The sequence below is a fragment of the Bos mutus genome, chromosome 22 (genome assembly GCF_027580195.1).
Source record: "Bos mutus isolate GX-2022 chromosome 22, NWIPB_WYAK_1.1, whole genome shotgun sequence".
Lineage (NCBI taxonomy): Eukaryota > Metazoa > Chordata > Mammalia > Artiodactyla > Bovidae > Bos > Bos mutus.
This window is the reverse complement of record NC_091638.1, coordinates 62,508,400-62,514,868: the sequence shown is the minus strand read 5'-3', so window position 1 is coordinate 62,514,868 and position 6,469 is coordinate 62,508,400.

The window sequence follows — 6,469 nt, the reverse complement described above, 5'->3', positions numbered from 1 at the left end:
TGAGGGCAGGGCAGGCTCGTGGGAGCCAGCAGGGTGCAGAAAGCAGCAGCTTCTGACGGAGGCGCTGGGCTGGGGGATAGACCCCCACCCTGCACGGACCCTGTGCCAAGGGTCCCGCTGTGAGCTGCCCAGGCCGCTCCTGTCTGTGTCCACGGGGGGTGTGTGTGCGCAGGTGTGCAAGTGTGTGCGCATGTGTGCTGGTGCATACGTGCGTCTGTGTAATGGTCTTTGCCGGCCAGTGACTTCCTTGTTTCTCCCTCTTCCTGCCCTCATCTAATAATTACTCGATTAATAGAAAGCTGTTTTGTCAGGGGAGCCGACTGACAGAGCTCCCCATGGCCATGGCTGGGATGCTTTGAGCAACAGAATAAATAACAGATTGATGACAACCCACGATGTTAAACAGACATCCGCAATACGTGCTGGCCCAGCGGAAGGATGAATACACCAGTGGGAGGGGAGGGAGACTGCCTGCGCAGGAGAACCCCAAGGAACGTGTGTGGATTCTCCCCTGTTGGTGGGGAGCACCTCCTTCCGGCCCCTCCTCGGGCTCCGGCAAGCGCCCCTCAGCCAGGCGATCGCGGGCTGTGTCCATGGGCCGCGACGGGCAGGCGCTTCACTCCTGCGTCTTCCTGCCCAAATGCACAGCCCTGGTCTGACTGCAGCACAGACACCCGGCAAACCCCAGCAGAGGGGTGTCCTCCTGTACCCCTGACCCCCACACGGCCAAGGTCATCGAAACCGTCATGGCCCAGAGGAGCCCAAGGAGATGTGACGACCAATGGGTGTGGGTCCTGGGATGGGGCGCAGTACAGGAAAGAGCGAGCAGGCAAGGACTAGCGAAAGCTGAGTGCCGTGTGGGCTCTAGTCAGTAACAGCGGAGTCCTGGGAAGTAAACCGCTGTGACCGACACCCTGCACGCTGCTCAGACGCTGGTATTGGGAGGCGGTAGGCGTGGACGGGGGAGCCTGGTGGGCCGTCTGTGGGGTTGCACACAGTCGGACACGATTGGAGCGACTTAGCCGCAGCAGCAGCAGCAGGGGCGCGGTGGTATCGGTGAACTTACCTTTGCAGCTCTCCTTTGTGGATCTAGACTACCCTCAGATAGAGTTTATTTAAGAACGTGGTGTTAGCTGCCCCCCCGTCTCAGGGCGCAGAGGGGACCAGGCTCTGGTTGGCTCTCCTTTGTGGATCTAGACTACCCTCAGATAGAGTTTATTTAAGAACGTGGTGTTAGCTGCCCCCCCATCTCAGGGCGCAGAGGGGACCAGGCTCTGGTTGGCTCTCCTTTGTGGATCTAGACTACCCTCAGATAGAGTTTATTTAAGAACGTGGTGTTAGCTGCCCCCCCATCTCAGGGCGCAGAGGGGACCAGGCTCCTTGGGGTTGGCTCTGCCGGTCCACTTACCGGGGCTTGAACTCTTGGCCCCAGGCCTGGCAGAGCCCCACTTCACTAACTGCTTGTCACCAAGATGTTCACGGACTCGGTGATGTCACTGTCCCCCTGTCCCCTTATCTACCTGCCCACCTGTCCCCCACCCACGAGTCCCCCTGCCCACCTGTCCCCCTGCTGACCTGCCCACCTGTCTACCTGTCCCCTGCCCACCTGTCCCCCGCCCACGAGTCCCCCTGCCCACCTGTCCCCCTGCTGACCTGCCCACCTATCCCCCGTCCCCTTATCTACCTGCCCACCTGTGCCCCTGCTGACCTGTCCGCCTGCTCACCTGCCCATCTGTCCTCCCTCCTCCCCCCTCGCTCCCTTCTTCCCTCTCACACCCTCTCACGCAGTTGTGGCTTCAGTACTTGGCCCCTTGCTCCTGTCCTCTGTCTGCCGCCCGCCTCAGTTTACCAGGGCAATGGCCTCTGGGAATCCGAGTGGGGGTGTTAGCCATGAAGCAGGCCGCTCCTACCATGAGGCAACTTCCCTGGGTGAGGAGGTGGCAGCCTCTGCCCGGCTTCGTAACAGCTGCCCCGAGGGAGACATCCCTCCTCCTTCTCCATCAGAGGCGATGTTCGGCCTCACGGGCTGGTGACACGGCGCCCCCACCCAGGAAGGAGCTCCGGGCCAGCCGTGAGCACAATGCCTCCCCGCAGCGTGGAGTGTGGGGCTCTGCCATCCTTCTAGGGCGGGTCTGAGGGCTGAGAAGGACCCCGAGTTCAGTCTCTGGCTTTCTCTCTGCCCTTCGGCCTGATTCTGACGTTGTCACAGCTGCCCAGACGTGTGCGCCCTGGGCAGCGTCTCCTGGGGAAGGTTTTCTTCCCGGATATCTTACATCTGGTCAGCCGTGTGAGCTCTGGGGCTCCTGAACAGCTTTCCCTCCACAGGGTGTCATGCTGGCCCATTACCTCGATGACATCTTGCTGGTCGGGTCCCGTGAGCAGGAAGTGGCAGTCATTCAGACACTGTGTAACCACGGGCCATGCTGGAGGGTGGGAAAGAAATCCCACAGAACTGGCTGCCTGCTGCCTAGTGACCCTCGAGGGGCCCAGGGCGTGTCTGGGGCACTTTGAGGCCCATATCTGGCCCTTCCTGCTGCTTAAGAAGATGCCTGATGCCCAGGTCCTCTGCTTCTGTGTGTGTGTGTGTGTGTGTGTTTTAACATTTACATCACTTCATGGCAGATCAGTTCAGTTCAGTTCAGTTGCTCAATCATGTCCGACTCTTTGCGACCCCATGAATTGCTGCACACCAGGCCTCCGTGTCCATCACCAACTCCCGGAGTTCACTGAGACTCACGTCCATCGAGTCAGTGATGCCATCCAGCCATCTCCCCCTCTGTCATCCCTCCTCCTCCTGTCGCCAATCCCTCCCAGCATCACTCCTCCAATGAGTCAGCTCTTTGCATGAGGTGGCCAAAGTATTGGAGTTTCACTTCAGCATCAGTCTGATAGATAGGGAAAATTGGAAACAGTGGCAGATCTTATTTTCTTGGGCTCCCAAATCACTGCAGATGGTGACTCCAGCCATGAAATTCAGACGCTCGCTCCTTGGAAGAAAAGCTATGACAAACCTAGACAGCATATTACAAAGCAGAGACATCACTTTGCCAAGAAAGTTCTGTACAGTCAAAGCTACGGTCTTTCCAGTAGTCATGTACAGATGTGAGAGCTGGACCATAAAAAAGGCTGAGCATTGAAGAATTGATGCCTTTGAAATGTGGTATTGGAGAAGACTCTTGAGAGTCCCTTGGACTGCAAGGAGATCACACGAGTCAATCCTAAAGGAAATCAACCCTGCATATTCACTGGAAAGACTGATGTTGAAGCTGAAGCTCCAATACGTTGGCCCCCTGATGTTAAGAGCTGATTCATTGGAAAAGACCCTGATGCTGGAAAGATTGACAGCAGGAGGAGAAGGATTATCAGAGGAAGATTATCGGACGACAGAGGATAAGACGGTTGGACGGCATCACCGACCCAAGGAACATGAATCTGAGCAAACTCTGGGAGATGGTGAGGGACAGGGAAGCCTGGGGTGCTGCAGTCCATGGGTCAGAAAGAGCCGGACACGACTGAACGACTGAACAGCAACGAATGTGTAACACAGATGACTGATGAGAACCTGCTGCACAGCACAGAGAGACACTCAGCGCTTTGTGACAAGCTAAATGGGGAGGAAATCCAACAAAGAGGGGACGTATGGACGCTTACAACGGATTCACTTTGCTGTGGCAGAAACTAAAACGATACTGTGAAGCAACTATACTATTAAAAAAATGTTTTAAGTCCAACAATAACAAAAATAAATGCATGCGTGGCAGATGAAAAACGAAGAATGGGTGTCCCACCAGAGACAGGACCAGACGGCGCAGCTGGGTTTACAGTTTCACGCTGTGAAGTTGGGCGCACACAGTCCTGTTCCACCATCAGAGAGGGGCGTATGCAGCACAGGCTCCGGGCAGGTTCTAAGGATACAAGCAGGTCGAGTGAGGCAGCGGCCGCAGAGCCTGCTGTGCCCGCCCCTCCTGTGTCACCTCTGGCGTCAAGGGACCTTCCCATGACCTGGTGACCGAGGAGGGAAGAGCCTGGGCCTGTCTCTCCAGGGTTCTGCCCTGCGTGGGGTCACCACCCGAAGTGGACAGCCCCGAGCTCCAGGAACCCAAGCAGCATCTCTTCGTTTCACTGTGCCTGGAAGGAGAGGTCGGGGTCTCAGGTCCACACACATCACAGCTGTGAACGGTTTGCCTAGTTGATCAGGGACTTGGAAGGGGCACAGTTGGAAAGTTGCTGGCAGGAGGTCTGGGAAAGAGGGGCGAGGTTAGACTTCCCCAAAGGACACAGAATGGGGAGGCGTTCGAGGCCCATGTGAATGCCGAGCTGCCGCCGCGGCCAAGGAGGATCTCAGTTACCAGGCAGACCGCTGGCCCTTCTGGGGACCTCTGCCAACCTCTGTCCAGAGGGCTCGTGGCTGCCACGGTGGAGGTGATGGGTGGGCTTGGCACACAGACTGCCCACTCCACATGGCCGTTCACTGAGGGCCTCTCGTGAAACAGCAGAGGCAATACCGATGCCCCGATGCGGTCCGGGTGGTCCGGACTCCATCCCAGGGCCGCGGGTGAGGCGGCTGCTTCCCCGTGGGAAGGGCACAGCTGGCGTCACTAGAATAGACTCTCCGAGTTTGGAGTCACTTTCCTGCCCCTACATGGCTGCAGGCGTACCACCTATGCCCAGTGGGACACCTAACCCCCCGTCACAGGCTGACAGCAAAGAAGCCCATTCCCCAGCCAGCGGGGGGCTCAGGCTAACTGACCTGTAGGTTTCCCGAGAACCCCCACCACCTGAAGCAGCTGGCCCAGCAGGACAGTGTGATAAGCTTTTGAAGATGCGGCTGTAGCGCCTGCTGCGGGTGCAGGGCTGGGGTGCTCTGAATCAGCATTTTCTCTCTTTGCTCAGATGTGTGGTTCTGGGAATCATGAGGGAGAAATGACAACGAGCTCTGTTACCCTAGTGAAATGTCTCTGGTGTGTCTTTGCCTCCTGTCCCCAAGACTCTAGGTTTTTTTGGTCTAGAAATTCAAGTTCCCAAGGGAGGAGGGCTCCCATCAAGGACACATGAAGAGTCCATTAAACCCAGGCCACCATGGGGTCCTCATGCCAGAGAATCAACAGGCAGAAAGGGGTGACAATAAGGTTGGGGTGATCTGTCCCATCGGGTGGGAACCGGTGCTTACTCCAAGAAGGTGAGGATGAAAAAGAACATGTCTGGAAGGCAGAAGTCCCCTGGAGCATGGAGATTCCTGGTCCTGTGATGGAAATCAAATGGGAATTATAGCCATCGGCCCAGGCCTCTCAGGAATGAGGCCTTGGATTGACCCAAGGCAGGGAGCCAGAGTCAGCTGAGGTGCCTACAGAGGCCAAGAGGATGTGGAGGTGGGCGTGGGGGAGGTGCTGACAGAGACCAGCCGTGGCCGCCAGGCTAACCACAGAGCTTGGAGGGTGTGACCACGGTTCCCGGCCCACCATTCTGTCTCTGCAGGTAAATCATAAAACGTCAGGGTGGGAATGTGACTGCACCAGAAGAGAAGTGGACACCACCCTGGGGTGAATAAAGGGCCCTCCTCCCCTTTGGGGGGAGGGGAGCATGCTTCTGGTTGTCCAGGGTAGAAGTGTAATTTTACTTTGCCTTTATTTGGAAGTTGCGTGTGATGGTCGCTCAGTTGTGTCTGACTCTGTGAGTAGCCCTGCAGGCTCCTCCGTCCAGGGAATTCTCCAGGCAAGAATATTGGAGTGGATAGCCATTTCCTTCTCCAGAGGATTTTCGTGACCCAGGGATCAAACCTGGGTCTCTTGCATTGCAGGCAGATTCTTTACCATCTGAGCCACTGGAAAAATTAAGTACAGTCCAAAAAAAGCACATAGCATTTCGTATGACTCCATGTGTATGAAAAATCCAGAACAGGCAAATCGAGAGACAGAAAGTGGAGTCGTGGGACTTCCCTGGTTGTCGAGTGGCTAAGTCTCCGAGCGCCCAATGCACGGGGCCCAGGTTTGATCCCTGGTCAGGGAAGTAGGTCCCACATGCCACAACTAAAGATCCTGGGTGCTGCAACTGAGATACAGTCAAATAAAGAAATATTAGAAGGATGTGGTGTGAAACACAAAATCTCCCATCACAACCCTAGGTGCACGGCTCCGTGGCGTTGAGTGCACTGTGGCAGGACCATCACACTAGCCTCCTCCAGAACGCTCTCATCTCCCTAAACCCACACTCTGTCCCCATGAAGCACTCATTCCCTCTCCCTCCCCAGTCTGGTCCCCACCACCCCAACATCTGTCTCTAGGAATCTGACCCCTCCAGGGGCCTCATGTGAGCAGAGACATATAGGACTCCATCCTCGATGAAGGATGGTGTCCTTTTGTGTCTGGCTTCTTGGCAGTAGGTCCAGAATATTCTGCACAGCTGCACTGCTCTCCTTCACGGCCGTCAGCCTGTGGCCTCAGTCATCTGCTCTCCTTCACGGCCGTCAGCC